Genomic DNA, 15,904 nt, shown 5'->3' on the forward strand with positions numbered 1-15,904 from the left:
TTGGAAGATGCTTTGGGTCGAGACGCTGTGTCAGGTCCCGATGTAGGGTCTCAGTTCAAACTGTTGGAAGATGCTTTGGATCGAGACCCTGCGTCAGGTCCCGATGTAGGGTCTCAGTTCAAACTGTTGGAAGATGCTTTGGGTCGAGACCCTGTGTCAGGTCCCGATGTAGGGTCTCAGCTGACCCTGCTGACTACCACCATCAGAATCAAGTTTAATATCACCGGCATATATCATGCAATTTGTTGCCTGTTGGCACGTGGCCAAGTGGTTAAGGCATTGCTCTAGTGATGTGATGGTCGTTAGTTTGAGCCTCAGCTAAGGCAGGGTTCTTGTCCTTGACAGAGGCATTTAACCACACGTTGCTCTGCGATGTCACTGGTGCCAAGCTGTATCGGCCCTTGCCCTTCCCTTGGACAACATCAATGGCATGGAGAGGGGAGACTTGCAACATGGGCAACTGCCGGTCTCCCATACAACCCTGCCCAGGCCTGCGCCCTGGAAGCCTTCCAAGGCACAAATCCATGGTCCCATGAGACTAGTGGACTAACTGAGACCCTTCATCAGGACTAACTGAAAGAAGAGATAGTAAGAGATTTGAAAGTGGGAGGGGGAGGGGGAGATCTGAAATGATAGGAGAAGACAGGAGGGGGAGGGATGAAGCTAAGAGCTGGAGAGTTGTTTGGCAAAAGGGATACATAGCTGAAGAAGGAAAAGGATCATGGGACAGGAGACCTGGGGAGAAAGAAAGGGGGTGGGGAGCACCAGAGTGAGATGGAGAACAGGCAAGGAGTGATTGTGAGAGGGGCAGAGAGAGAAAAAAAGAGGAAAAAAGGATAAAAATAATTAATAAACAAACAAACAAACAAACAAACAAATAAATAAATAAATAAATAAGGGAAGGGGTAAGAAGGGGAGGGGAGCATTAACGGAAGTTAGAGAAATCAATGTTCATGCCAGCGGGTTGGAGGCTACCCAGCCGGTATATAAGGTGTTGTTCCTCCAACCTGAGTGTAGCTTCATCTTGACAGTAGAGGAGGCCATGGATAGACATATCTGAATGAGAATGGAATGTGGAATTAAAATGTGTGGCCGCTGGGAGATCCTGCTTTCTCTGGCAGCCAGGGCGTAGGTGTTCAGCGAAACAGTCTCCCACTCTGTGTCGGGTCTCACCAATATATAGAAGGCCACACCAGGCCCATTCATCCCTCCCATCCCTTCCCACCGATCTTCCTCCTGGCACTTATTCTTGTAAGTGGAACAAGTTCTACACCTGCCCTTACACTTCCTCCCTCACTCCCGTTCAGGGCCCCAGACAGTCCTTCCAGGTGAGGCGACACTTCACCTGTGAGTCGGCTGGTGTGGTATACTGTGTCCAGTGCTCCCGGTGTGGCCTTTTATATATTGGTAAGACCCGACGCAGACTGGGAGACCGTTTCGCTGAACACCTACGCTCTGTCCGCCAGAGAAAGCAGGACCTCCCAGTGGCCACACATTTTAATTCCACGCCCCATTCCCATTTTGATATGTCTATCCATGGCCTCCTCTACTGTCAAAATGAATCCTAACTCACGTTGGAGGAGCAACACCTTATATTCCATCTGGGTAGCCTCCAACCTGATGGCATGAACATTGATTTCTCTAACTTCCGTTAATGCTCCCCTCCCCATCTTACCCCACCCCCTATTTATCCATTTATCTATTTATCTATCTATCTATCTATCTATCTATCTATCTATCTATCTATCTATTTATTTATTTATTTATTTATTTATCTATCTATTTATTTATTTATCTGTTTATTTATTTATTTATTTATTTATTCATTCATCTATCTATCTATCTATCTATCTATTTATTATTCCTTTTTTTCTCTCTCTGTCCCTCTCACAATCACTCCTTGCCTGTTCTCCATCTCCCTTTGCTGCTCCCCTCCCCCTTTCTTTCTCCCCAGGCCTCCTGTCCTATGATCCTCTCCCTTCTCCAGATCTGTATCCCTTTCGCCAATCAATTTTCCAGCTCTTAGCTTCATCCCTCCCCCTCCTGTCTTCTCCTATCATTTCGGTTCTCCCCCTCCCCCTCCCACTTTCAAATCTCTTACTATCTCTTCTTTCAGTTAGTCCTGACGAACAGTCTTGGCCCGAAATCTTGACTGTACTTCTTCCTATAGACCCTGCCTGGCCTGCTGCATTCCACCAGCATTTTGTGTGTGTTCATGGAATATTTTGACCTGCTTAGATATAGAGAAAGACCCTCAAAAATAAAATTCCTGGGTAGCCTTCTTTATGCTTCTGCTATTTATCCCTGGTTTGGTCTTGGGCTCTAAATACCAAGACCCGTTGTGTATATGAAAATCAAAATCTATTCTAAGGCTTGCAGTCAAGCCATTCCCATTCCAGAGCATGAACCTTTCATTCAGACCCTTGTCAGTTTTGGTCCTTGTCGGTTTTATGCTTTCCTTTAGATTTCACAATGAAGTTTTCCAAACACTCTCATGGGGATTGAAGTTTTTATTAATAAACAGGATGCCTAGTTCTCCTTCCCGAAAGGGGTGACTCCACTGTTCATTGTTTGAATGGCCTGTGGGCGTCAACTGATGTTTGTCCTTTCTCGTGGATTATTCACAATTGCAACCCTCATTATCACACACAGGCTGGTTGGGTGCATTCCTGTCTGAAACAGGATGCTGATTTCCTGGTCAGGATATCCCCATTGTTCCTTTCTGATACAATCCTTCAAATTCTGTCTGAAGTAGTTATAAAGGCTTTATGTAATCACAGATACTCTGCCAGTCCTAAACGACTGGAAAGCAGAGCTATGTTTAATTGTGTTTGCTCTGCATGTCTCTGTTGGCCTATAAGGGTTTGGTGATGGAGTCATAGAGACTTACAGCATCAAAGCAAGCCCTCCAGCCCACTGAGTCAGTGTTGACCATCAATAATCCATTTATGAAACAATATATAGATCCCTTATTTTTACCCCCATGTTCTCATCACCTACCCACAATTCTACTACTCACCTATACAGATTTCCCCTACTATCCGAAGGTGGAGCGTTCCTATGAAACCGTTTGTAAGCCAAAATGTCATAAAGCGAAGAAGCAATTACCATTAATTGATATGGGGAAAATTTTTGAGCGTTCCCAGACCCAAAAAATAACCTACCAAATCAAACCAAATAACACATAAAACCTAAAACAACATGAACATATAGTAAAAGCAGGTATGATATGATAAATATACAGCCTATATAAAATAGAATTATTGTACGTACAGAGTTCAGTTTATCAAGATCGAGAAGACAGCGAGCCAAAATTGATGTGGAGAAAAAAAATCAGCACGTACACGCAAACGAATGTACATGCATGCGCACGTACATGCTTGCGCACACAACTGCCCGCACTAGGCTTCACGGTCATGGTAGTCTTTCTTGGGGTAAACACACGTACAAAGCGGGCGTCTTTTTTTTTTGTAAAAGCAAAAATCCCCTTTGGTTAGCAAAATCAGGTACTAATGTAGGTCTTTCATAACAGCAAGCTGTTGTAAAGCCAACGTTCAAAAAACGAGGGGTCACCTGTACACTAGTGACAATATAGTGTATAGTGGTCAACTACCCTACCAACCTGAACGAGGGGAACAGAGTATTCATGTGGTCACACAGAGAAAGTGCAATCTCCACAGAGACAGCAACAGAGTTCAGATTGAGCTCAGATCTCGGGCATTGGGACGGAACGGTTTTACTAGCTGCACCACTGTGCCGCTCAATTGACACCAATTTTAACTAAGTGAGCTCAATGATATCCAGTTTGAACAGTCTCATGATGTATTTGGTGGGTTAAAGCATCATTAACAATTGGCCATGCAGAATGTGTCAGCTGGTTTCAATTTGATGTGGGAATGGGCTGTGGAAATCACTTTACCATGAAAAGTATGGCTCTTTGAACCCCATTTGTCAGTTGTAGACAGAGATGGATGTTCTCCTCCCTTGGACGACATTGCAGTACAGCTGACACGGGCCAAAAAAAAAAGATTTGCTTAAAATCGTAGGAGTGAAGGAGCAGGGCATCTTTGAGAGACCCATAAAAAGAAGCAGCTGCTCTGCTCCTGTGGGGGTTTCCATCATTTTGAGCAGCATGGCTCCCCTACCCCACTCTTATTCATAACCTATCTTTAACACTTAAATTGCTGTTCCCTCCAGCAGTCTCAACCCCAGCACAATGCACTGGGATGCCTGTTGAAGTTGGCAGTTTGCTGGTTTCGCTGAAACGAGGTCCATCAGCATAAAAGTGAGATTGGCCCTGTTTGTGAAACAATCTTAGTGGATACTGAGCCATCTCGGTTTTCAGCAGTGCGCTTTGAGTGAGGTCAGTACGCTGCATTTTAAGAGTAGGGAAAGACTTCATTCCCAAAGCTAAGGTGATCAGTCTTGTTGAGCAATGGGTTCATTGCAGGGTTCAGCTCTCTTGCCAACTCCAGAAAAATTTACTTCTAATACATCCGTATTTCCTTCTTCAAAGCCAAATGTTACAGATAAGAAGTTATAACTTATCCATTCTCAGACTTACTCAAGGACAGTTTCATGACTTATTTGCTTAAATTATAATAGGCATTTGTTCAAACTATGGTTAATTGATCTCGCTACCTATGTTTATCACACTAATCAGTTAAACATTAAACACTCATAGTCAAAGTCATTCTCATCAGCCTCTCCTTGCACAAACATTCCCTGCAGATGATAAGAAACATCTAGATTGAAATAGCAGTCAGCCCTCTCTCCGTCACAGGCATCCCATTACTTTCCCGGCATCAGAAAGCATGTTCTTCTAAAATGAAAATCTAAGGCAGTCTTTTTTTTAATGTCTGTCTGTTAAGACTTAAAACTTTACTCTCTAAATTCTAATCTGCTTTGGTTATGTGAGCTGGGGAGGAAGACTGCTTATTAGAAAAAAGGAGTCTGGCTGATTTGAAAAACGAATTTAAAAAACAACAAACTCATTAAAACAACCCTTCACCTTATATGCAGTCCCTAATCGAGTTATGCTGCAGAGGCAGCAAATGGGAGAAGGAAAAATGCTTAAGGTTTGAGATTAGACTGGGGATGAAGTTTCCAATTTTGTGTTGCGTTCATCATGCCCACTGGGAGAGCGTAACTGGAAGCTGCCTGAGTGAATGCCAATGTCTTGAGCACAGTATCTCGAGTTTTGCTCCCAGCTGGTGAATCTCTGCGTTAGGAACCTTGTTCAGGCCATTTAACCATGCAGTAAAATGATACCAATTTAGAATTTTATTTTTATATACAGCTGATGGACATGGTAATGTTAGCTGCATCTTACTATGAAATTATAGGCCAGACTATCCAGAATATCCCAGTCTAATGACCTGAGAGGAAGATGACAGTTTACTAGTGGATATTGTCTATGATGTTGGGAAGGCCTTTGACAAGGTCTTGCATGGTAGGCTGGTCTGGAAGATCAGGTCTCATGGAATCCAGGGAAACCTACTTAGTTGGATTCAAAATAGTCTCGGAGGTAGGTAGCAGAGAGTGGTGGTTGAAGCTTGCTTCTTGGAATGGAGGCTGAGGACTTGCAGTGTGCCACAGTGGATGGTGTTGGGACCCTTGTTATTCATTATTTAAATAAACGATTTTAATGCAAATGTACTAGCCTTGATCAACAAGTTTGCAAATGACACTAAGTTAGTAGGTGTTGCTGATAGTGAGGCAAGTTTTTATAGATTACTCGGATATCTTGTTCAGTTAGGGAAATAGGCTGAACAGTAGGAAAAGGATTTTAATACAGGTGAGTCTGAGGTGATGCATTTTGGAAAGTTAAACCGTTGTAGGACTTAGGCAATGAACGGTGGGAGACTAGGAAGTGAAATAGCACAGAGGGTCTAAGAAGTACAAGTGCATAGTTCATTTAAAGTGGCTTCACAGGTAGGATGGAGAAAATGACATTTAGAGGGCTGGCCTTCGTTAGTCAGGGCATTGAGTACAGGAATCAGGACATTATATTGTAGTTGATGAATGTGCACTTTGTGAACTATGTACAGTTTTGGTCACCCTGTTTTAGGAAAGATATTAATAAACTGGAAAGAGTGCAGAAAAGATCTACAGGGATGTTGGATGACTAGAGGGCCTGTGTGACAGGGAGAGATTGGCCAGGCTACGTCTTTATTCTTTGGAACGTGGGAGACTGAGGGGCAGCATTAAGGAAATGTTTAAAGCTATGGGGGGCATGGATAAGCCTCTTCCCCAGGGTAGGGGTCAGAGCTTTGTGGTGAGTAGGGCAATGATTTAAAAAGGATCCAAGAGGTCAATGTTTCACACAGAGTGTAGCGAGTATATGGAACAAACTGGCAGAAGAAATGGCTGGCATGGACTGGTTGGGCCAAAGGGTCTGTGTGCATGCTGAATTGCTCTATGACTCTGTGACTCTATGGGTTTAGCCACCCTATTTCAAAATAAAGTGAAAATGTTTGAAACACATGAAACACATGAAAGCATGACACCAGTAGGCAGAGAGAACAGAGATGAGGGTTTGGCTGGAAGACTCTTCAGATCATTCGATTTCTTGCCCTTTTAGGTGAGGAAATTCAATCTTGTAAAACTCATAAGAGGACAAGATCAGGGTTGGTTCTGGTGAGCCACATGCCAGAGGGTCAATGCCTAGGCTCAAATGGAAAACCAAAGGCTATGACGTTGTAGTCACTGACAGAAGTGGAAGGGATTCCATGAAAGGGAAAGTATATGAAGAGAAAGCAAATTGAAGAAGAATAAACATTTACTGAAGTTGATACAGCAAATGTTTGCTTGGATGACAGAATTATTCAATGAGCAGACATGGTCGATTCCTTAGCAACAACATCTCCTTCACACTCATCATGAGCGCAGGTGCATGGCAGGGCTGTGTGCTTAGCCCCTGCTCTAGTCGTGTTATGCTTACGATTGCATGGCTCCGACATCACTTGACATCTGCTGACAACATCATTGCTGTTGGCCAAATAAAAGGTGGTGACGACCCAGCATAATCGCAGGAGGGAGATTGGAAATCCGGTTGACTGGTTGCCCAATAATAACTTCTCATTCCTTTTCAGCAAAACCAATTGGCTGAATAACAGTCAGGGGAGTTAGAAGCTGGAGGTCCATGAGCCAATTGTTCTTAGGGGAACTGAGGAGGTGAGTGTCAGTAGGTTTAAATTCCACGGTGTTAACATATTAGAGGATCTGTTCTGGCATCAGCACGTAACTATCATCACAATGATTGCATGACAGTTTGTGTACATTCAACACGCCTCCAAAAGGTCTGACAAAATTCTACATGATGCACAGTGGAGAGTATTCCAAATGGTTGCATGTCAACTTGGAGAAGGCTACAGGAAGTGGTAGAAGCTGCCTAGTCCATCACAGGCAAAGTCCTCCCCCACCATTGAATACATACACAGGAAGAGCTGGCACAAGAAAGCAGCACCCGTCATCAAAGACCTGTACCATTCATGCCATGCACTCCTCTTGCTACTACCATCAGACAGGCAGAACTATAACCATCATGCTCCAGAACTGGCATGGATAAGTTCAGTTACTGTTACTCTGAACTCTTTTGACAATCCATGGACTTGCTTCCAAGGTCTCTTTACAACTCATGTTCTCAGTAATATTTTTATCCCTGCAGTTTGCTTTTCCACTTCAGCTGTTTGTTAGTCTTTGTCTGTTAATGTATGGATTTTTGTGTATTTTCTTTCCTGTAAATGCCAGCAAGAAAATTAATTTACTTTGAATTTTTGATACTGGAGATTAGAAGAGGTGATCTCAGTGAAATATTAAGGTTTTTGGGTAGTGTAGATGGCAGGAGGGTGTCATTGTTCCATTGTACATCATGGAGTCACAGAGTCAAAGGAGTTACATGGCACAAAAGTGGGCACTTTGGCCCAATGAACTGGTGTTGACAAAATTGCCTATCCAAGCTAATCTCATTTGCTTGCAGTTAGACCATTAGATCATAAAATATAGGAGCAGAATTAGGTTATTTGGTCCATCAAGTCTGCTCCACCATTTCATCATGGCTGATCCATTTTCCCTCTCAGCCCCAATCTCCTGCCTTCTCACCATATCCCTTCATGCCCTGACCAGTCAAGAATCTATCAACCTCTGCCTTAAATATACACAAAGGCTTGGCCTCTACAGCTGCCCGTTGCAATGAATTCCACAGATTCACCACTCTCTGGCTAAGGATATTCATCCTCATTTCCTTTTTGAAAGGAGGCACCTCTATTCTGAGGCTGTGGTCTCTAGTCTTAGACTCTCCCACCACAGGAAACATCCTCTCCACATCCACTTTATCAAGACCTTTCACTGGTTGATATGTTTCAATTAGGTCACCCCGATTCCTCTGAATTCTAGTGAATACAAGCCCAGAGCCTTCAAACACTCTTCATATGACCAGCCATGCAATCCTGAAATCCTTTTTGTGAACCCCCTTTCAACCTCTCCATTTTCAGAATGTCCTTTCTCAGATATAGGGCTTAAAACTGCTCACAATACTCCAAATGAGACCTCACCAGTGCTTTATAATGTCTCAACGTTTTCCTTGCTTTTATATTTTAGACCTCTCGAAATGAGAGGTCTTGTATTTTCTCTCCATTTAGAAAACAGTCTACCCTTTCATTTCTTCTACCAAAGTGTATGATCATACACTTTTCGACACTGTATTCTATCTGCTACTTTTTGCCCATTCTCCTAATCTGTCTAAGTCCTTCTGAGCCTCTCTACTTCCTCAAAACTACCTGCCCCTCCATCTATCTTCGTATCGTCGGCAAACTTTGCAACAAAGCCATCAATTTTGTCATTCAGATCATTGAGATATAACGCAAAAAGAATCAATCCCAACACAGACCCCTGCAGAACACTACCAGTCAATGGCAGGCAGCCAGAAAAGGCTCCCTTTATTCTCAGTCTTTGCCGCCTGCCAATCAACTACTGTTTTATCCATGCTATAATCTTTCCCGTAATACTATGGGCTCATAACTGCTTAAGCATCCTCACGTGCGGCACCTTGTCAAAGGCCTTCTGAAAATACAAGAACTCAACATCAACTGATTCTCCTTTGTCTATCCTGCTTGTTATTTCTTCAAAGAATTCCAACAGATTTGTCAGGGGAGATTTTCCTTTGAGGAAACCATGCTAACACCCTTAATAATCAGATCGGACATCTTGCTGAGGTCTGACAAAATGGCCTATAATTTTCTTTCTTCTGCCTCTCTCCCATCTTGAAGAGTGGAGTGACATTTGCAATTTTCCAGTTTTCCAGAACATTTCAGAATCTAGATATTCTTAAAAGTTTATTACTAGTTCTTCCACAATCTTTTCAGCCACCACTTTCAGAACCTTAGGGTGTACATCACTGGTTCCAGGTGAATTATCTAAGTAATGGTAATTTCATACACTTCATGATCCCTGACAGCTGGAACTTCCAACATACTGCTAGGGTCTTCCACAGTGAAGACTGACGCAAAATACTTGTTCAGTTCATCAGCAATTTGTTTGTCCCTCACTACTACCTCTCTAACATCTTTTTCCAGTGGTCTGATATCCTCTCTCACTTCGCTTGTACAGTTTATGTATCTGATGAAACATTTAGTATCCTCTTTAATATCATTGGCTAGTTTACTTTCATATTCCATCTTTACCTTCCTAATTACCTTTTTTGATGGATTTTAAAAGCTTCCCAATCCTCTTACTTTCCATTAATTTTTGTTCTATTATGTCTCCTCTTTTTGGCTTTTTTGTTGGCTTTTACATCCCTTGTTAGGCACACTTGTGTTATCTTGCCCTTAGAATATTACTTCCTCTTTGGGATGCATATATCCTGTGCCTTCCGAAATACTTCCAGAAATCTCAGCCATTGCTAACCTGCCAACATCCATGCCAGTGTGACGGCAAAGCAGCAATGACTGGAATTTCTGGAAGCAATTCAGAAAGATTTGGTATACTCAATCAAATATGGCCAACTCTTCTCTCATGCCTCAGTAATTCCATTTTCACCACTGTAATACTGATACATCTGCCTTTTGCTTTACCTTCTCAAATTTCAGGGTGAATTTAATCATATTATGATCACTTCTTTCCCTAAGGGTTCTTTTACCTCAAGCTCTCTAATCAATTCAGGTTTATTGCACAACACCCAATCCAGAATTGCTGATCCCCTTGTGGGCTCAACCACAATCTTCTCTAAAAATCCATCTCATAGGCATTCTAGAAATTTCCCTCTTGGGATCCAGCACCATCCTGATTTTCCCAATCTACCTTCATATTGAAGTCCCCCATGACTGTTGTAACTTTGTCCTTTTGACATGCATTTTCAATCTTCCACTGTACTTTTTAGACCATATCTTTACTACTGTTTGAGAGTCTGTATATAACTCCCATCGGAGTCTTTTTACCCTTGCAGTTCCTTAACAATGATTCAGCAACTGCTGACCCTATGTCACCTCTTTCCAATGATTTGATTTCTTTTTTTTATCAACAGAGCAACACCATCCCTTCTGCCTTCTTGCCTGTCCTTTCAATTCAATGTGTATCCTTGGACATTACGTTCCAAGCTATATTCTTCTCTCAGCCTTGATTCAGTGATAACCACAACATCATACATGCCAATCAGTATCTATGCCACAAGTTCATCTGCCTTATTCTGTATACTATGCACACTCAGCTACAACACATTCAGTCCTGTATTCATCCTTTTCGATTTTGTCCGCCTTTTACATTGGATATTGGACCCCCTTGGATTTAGGTGTAAATATAGGTCATACCTTTCCCAGAAGAGATCCCAATGATCCATAAATATGAAACTCTGCCCCCACATCAATTCCTCAGCCACACATTCACCTGCCAAATGAGCCCATTCTTACCCTCATTGGCACATGGTACAGACAGATTACTATTCTAGAAGTCCTGTTTTTCAACTTTCTACTTAGCTCCCCAGAAACTCTCTTCAGGACTTCCTCACCTTGTCTACCTGTGTCACTGGAGCCAATATGTACCAGACTTCTGGCTGCTCACCCTTGCCCTTGAGAGTGTCATGGACCCAATCTGAGACATCCCTGATCCTGGCATCAGACAGGTGCCATATCATTCAGGTGCTTCTACTGAACCTACCGAATCTTGTCTCTGTTCCTCCAAACATGGAATCTACTATCAACACAGTAGACCTCTTTACCACTCTGCTCCTCTGAGCCACAACACCAGACTCAGTGCCAGAGACCTGTTCACTGAGGCTCCCTGCAGTAGGTTATCGGCCTCAATAGAATCTTAAGTTGTATACTAATTATCGAGGGGAATGGCCACAGATGTACTCTGCACTGGCTGTCATTTTTCCTCCTTCTCCTGCCAGTTACCCACTTACCAGTCTCCTGAAATCTAGGGGTGACTACCTCCCTGTAGCTCCTCCCTATCACCTCCTCATTATTCCATATGAGTTGAAGGTTATCGAGCTGCAGCTGCAGTTCCTTAATACGTAATCTCAGGAGTTGCAGCTCAGCGCACCTGGTGCAGACATGTAATCTGGGAGGCTGGAGGTCTCCTGGAATTCCCACCTCCCACACACGGTGCAAAACACTTCCCCTGGAGCCGTTCTCATTAAACTACCATGCCCTAACGGATGAGGAATGAAGAAATAAGAACAGAAGGAGAGAAACTTACCAAATACTTTACCTCGCTCAAACCTGATCTTGCCTAAGCCTCATAAACTAAAGCCACTCTAAGTACTTGGCACACTTAAAAGAATGGCGGCTTCACTTGCACTTGAGTTATTTTTATTGCCCCTTTCTAATGAATCACTCTTCTTGAATTGTCCTCACGTTGTAATTGGTCACATCTCTATAGCTTCCTCTGGCAACTCCTGACACACAACCCCAGCCTCTGCGTGAAAAAACTGCCCCTCAGTAGCCCTTTAAATCTTTCCCCTTTCACCTTAGCTCTATGCCCTCTAGTTTTCGAGTTCTCAGAATAAGGGGCATACAAAATTTCGGAGGAAAGGTATATTCTGTCAGTAGGCTGGAGAGCTTTGGAATTGCACAGCCCATGGTTCTTCAGTCATTGGACAAGGTGAAGACTAAAATTAATGGAATTGCGAACTCTAAGAGAAGCAAGGTAAATGGGAATCAGACTGGTCACTGGATGAATTGAGGATGATATCGATCATGATCCTATTGAATATTACAGCAGGGCTGAAAGCTAATTTCTTTTCATTGCATCAGGTGAATTGGTGCACCCACATGACCACTAGGTGGTTCCCTACTCCGAGAAGTGACACTTTCCAGCTTTTCGTACAAAATGGATTGAGCCGAAATTGTGTTCCTCTGACCTGTGTCAGCTCTTTAGCAACCAGTATCAGCGATGAATCAGCCCAGGAAACCAAATGAAACAGATGGACCAGCAGGTAACAATATCACAACATTACCTCATATAATCTGACTCTTGCAAAACAATGAGTCAGGATCTCTTTAGCACTTCTGTTCTGTTCTTTCAGCATTCAGTGTTCCTGCTACCTCCACACGGGATGGGGGGGGGGGGGGGGGATGGAAAACAGTACTTTCCATCTGGTTTTGCTTAAGTGGAAGGTCAGTAAAGAAAAAAAGTGGAAGGAACTCAGAAAAGAAAACATTCTGACTGAACATCTGGAATGGCAGCTTTCAACTGCGGTGGCTGTGGCTCACACAATGGTTTATGTTCTCTGGGGTGTTGCTCTTCAAAGTCACCCATTTTGGTAGAGTGATGCAGTTAGTCGAGCTACAGCCTCTTACTTCAACGAGCTGGCTTCACTCCTCATCTTTGGTGCTGACTGTGTGGAGCTGGCACGTTCTCCCGCTGGGTGCGTGGGTTTCAGAATCAGTATCAGGTTTAATATCACTGACATGCGTCATGAAATTTGCTGTTCTCTAGCAGCTGTACAGTGCGATTCAAAACTTGAGAGCAAAAGTAGTGAGGCAATGTTCAAGATATTCAGAAATCTGATGGTGGAGGGCTAGACGTTGTTCCTAAAATGTTGAGTGTGTGTCTTCAGCCTCCTGTACAGCCTCCTCGATGGTAGCAAAAAGAAGCCAGCACATCCTCGGTGATAGGATTGCTAATATCACCCTTCTGAGGCATTGTCTTTTGAAGATATCCTCAAAGCTGGGGAGGCTTGTCCTCCAGAAACTTTGGCTTCTTCCCACATCTCTAAGTTTGGATGCTGAATTAGCCTCTGTAAATCGCCTGTAATGTGTAGAACGAGGGTCAGAATTTTGGAGAAGTTGATGTGAACCTGGGGGGAATGAAATGGGATGAATGGGAGCAGATGTTTGAAGGTCAGCACAACCCTGATGGGCTGAAGGGTCTGAAGCTATATATGTATAGGGTGCTTAAGACTTTTGCACTGTATTGTATTTGTCAATGTGGAGTGGACAGTGAGTTTGTAAATCTCATAGGAGCAAAGGCTGTTGGGCAAGGTGAGGGTGAAGTGACATGGGAGGGGTGTGGGATAGATGGCAGAGAATGAGTGCCAAGAAAGGGGGTTGGTGCAGGTGCAAACAGCCCCCAGCCCTGAGACACCAGGCAAGGTAATTTGATTCCAAGCAATTGGTTTATGATCATTACGGAATGTCTCTCTAGTGCTTCCTGCTCCCTTCCCTCTCCCTTCCCCTTTTCCCCAACCATACCTTTTCCTGCTCCCTTCTCACTCTTAATCCACAAACAAGAGCCATATGAGAGTCAGGGTTGTCTTCACTCATATCTGTCATGATAATTGTTTTTTTTTGCAGCAGCAGTACAATGTAATACATGAAATTATTACAGTACTGTGCAAAAAGTCTTAGGCACCCCAACTATATATATGTGCTTAAGACTTCTTCACAGAACTGTATGGAAAATCATATTTTTTTCTGTGCTGAATCATCAGCAGTTGAGATAAGCAGCAGATCTGACCTATTTGAAGAATTGTAAAATGATAATTGACAGAAATCTATGCCAATATACCTGATTATTTTTATCAAATGTGTGAACCAAGCCTTCCGGTTTATCAGACTGGCCCATCTCCACTTCTGCATATTTAACTGATGATACAGTAAGGAGAACTACGGCACTACTACTGAACCATAAATTCAGAAACACAGAAATGTAGATGAGAGAAAACCAAATCCGTTTAAGTTATTTTTAATGGCAGCACAGTAGTGTAGCGGTTAGCATTACAGCGCCAGTGACCTGTGTTCAATTCCTTCACTGCGTGTAAGAAGTTTGTACGTTCTCCCAGTGACTACGTGGGCTTCGTCTGGGTGCTCTGGTCTCCTCACACGTTCTGAAGACATACAGGTTAGTAGGTTAACTAGTCACATGGATGCAATTGGATGGTGCAGATTTGTTGAACCAGAAGGGTCTGTTATCTCTAAGAAAAATAATAAATAATAAACCATTAGGCCAGCTGGTGGCGTAGTGACATCAGCACCGGACTTCGGAGTGAAGGCTCCTGAATTCGAATCCAGCCGGCTCCCTTGCACGCTTTCCATCCGAGCTGTGTTGAGCGTCGAACTAGCAACTCGGCCTTGTAGAAATAAGGAAACCTGCTAAAAAAAATGCTGTGATGGCATCCCGATGACTCCACTCAGAGTTAAGGACTTTCTTCTTCTTAAACCATTTGTGGTATGATTTATTGCAAATGCAATTATTGACTAATCATGACAATCATCAATTAGACTGCAACAGACTTAGAAAGCCCCAGAGCTGTGAGAAAGAACAACTAGATTTGGATTTGTTATGCATTTTCAGAAGCACGACAGCAGCACTGAGGGTGTACCTACACCTCAGCGACTGCAGCGGTTCAAGAAGGCAGTTCATCACCACCTTCTCAAGGGCAACTGGAGATGGGCAATAACTGGGGGGCTTAGCTGTCGGTGCCTTCATCCCGTAAACCAGTAAATTAAAAAAAAAGCCCAGGATGTCTAAAGGAGCCTTGCAGCCAAAAAAGTATCCTTGTATTGCTGTGGCTTTGAAGGCATGATGGCATTTTTGCATGTGCGATTTCTGCATCATAACAGCTGTGCTCTCCACATCAACCTCCCACAAACACTGATTTGAGAGCGACGTGATGAAATTGTTTCATGGAGTTGAAAACTGGGCAGGATGCCAGGGATGACATCTCTTGAACTAGTGAAGTGAGCAGCTCAGGCACCAAAGGCAATGTTGTCTTACTTTAGAGTGGCATTGGATTGGCAGCCTGGTTTGATCCATAGAGGCCTTTACCCTTTCTAGATTGTTATACCTCTCATGTGCCATATCTCAAATGCAGTATCACTGAAAAAATATTTTCTGAAGTAAATCCTCATAACTTGAATTAGTTAATGCTTTAATTAATGGCATAGATTGGATAGATAGAGTCCTTTTTCCAGAGTGGCTATGTCAAATGATAGAGGACATTGCTTTAAGATGAGACTGGTGAAATGTAAAGGAGGTGTGCAAAGCCAGTTATTTACACACTGCCAGGGCAGGTAGTGGAAGTAGATACAACAGTAACATTGAAGAAGTTTTTAGTCAGGCAGTTGAACAGACAGAGGGGATGTATGTATGTAGATAAGATTAATTTAAAATGGTGTCATGTTTGGCACAGACACTAGGCCAAAGGCTGTGCTGTAATGTTCTTATAAGCACATTAATTAATGAATAAGTTAATTAATTAAATGCTTCTACTAACTGTACAGGATGATCGCAGCACAAATTAACAACTTTTTTTTTGCTGAAATACCTTTTGCACAGATCAGTTGTGAATTCAATTTCCCTTTAAGTCCTCTGGATCCACAAGTCTTAAGAAAGTGAAATCATATGTCACCATTTGCCTGCACTGTGCTCAGTCTGGGGGAAAAATTACAGCACCACAAATTAC

At 42.9% G+C, this 15,904-nt stretch overlaps 1 long non-coding RNA gene across 1 annotated transcript in view; it reads left to right on the plus strand.

Annotated features, from left to right (window-relative positions):
* The first annotated feature begins 7,128 nt into the window (after nucleotides 1–7,128).
* LOC132405818 (uncharacterized) overlaps nucleotides 7,129–15,904 on the plus strand; it is a 31,117-nt gene continuing 22,341 nt past the window's right edge. The window contains exons 1-2 of the long non-coding RNA XR_009515978.1: nucleotides 7,129–7,176; nucleotides 12,252–12,433. This is a non-coding gene — a long non-coding RNA (uncharacterized LOC132405818). The remainder of the gene's footprint in view (nucleotides 7,177–12,251; nucleotides 12,434–15,904) is intronic.

The sequence above is a fragment of the Hypanus sabinus genome, chromosome 16, assembly GCF_030144855.1.
Source record: "Hypanus sabinus isolate sHypSab1 chromosome 16, sHypSab1.hap1, whole genome shotgun sequence".
In the NCBI taxonomy this organism is placed as follows: domain Eukaryota; kingdom Metazoa; phylum Chordata; class Chondrichthyes; order Myliobatiformes; family Dasyatidae; genus Hypanus; species Hypanus sabinus.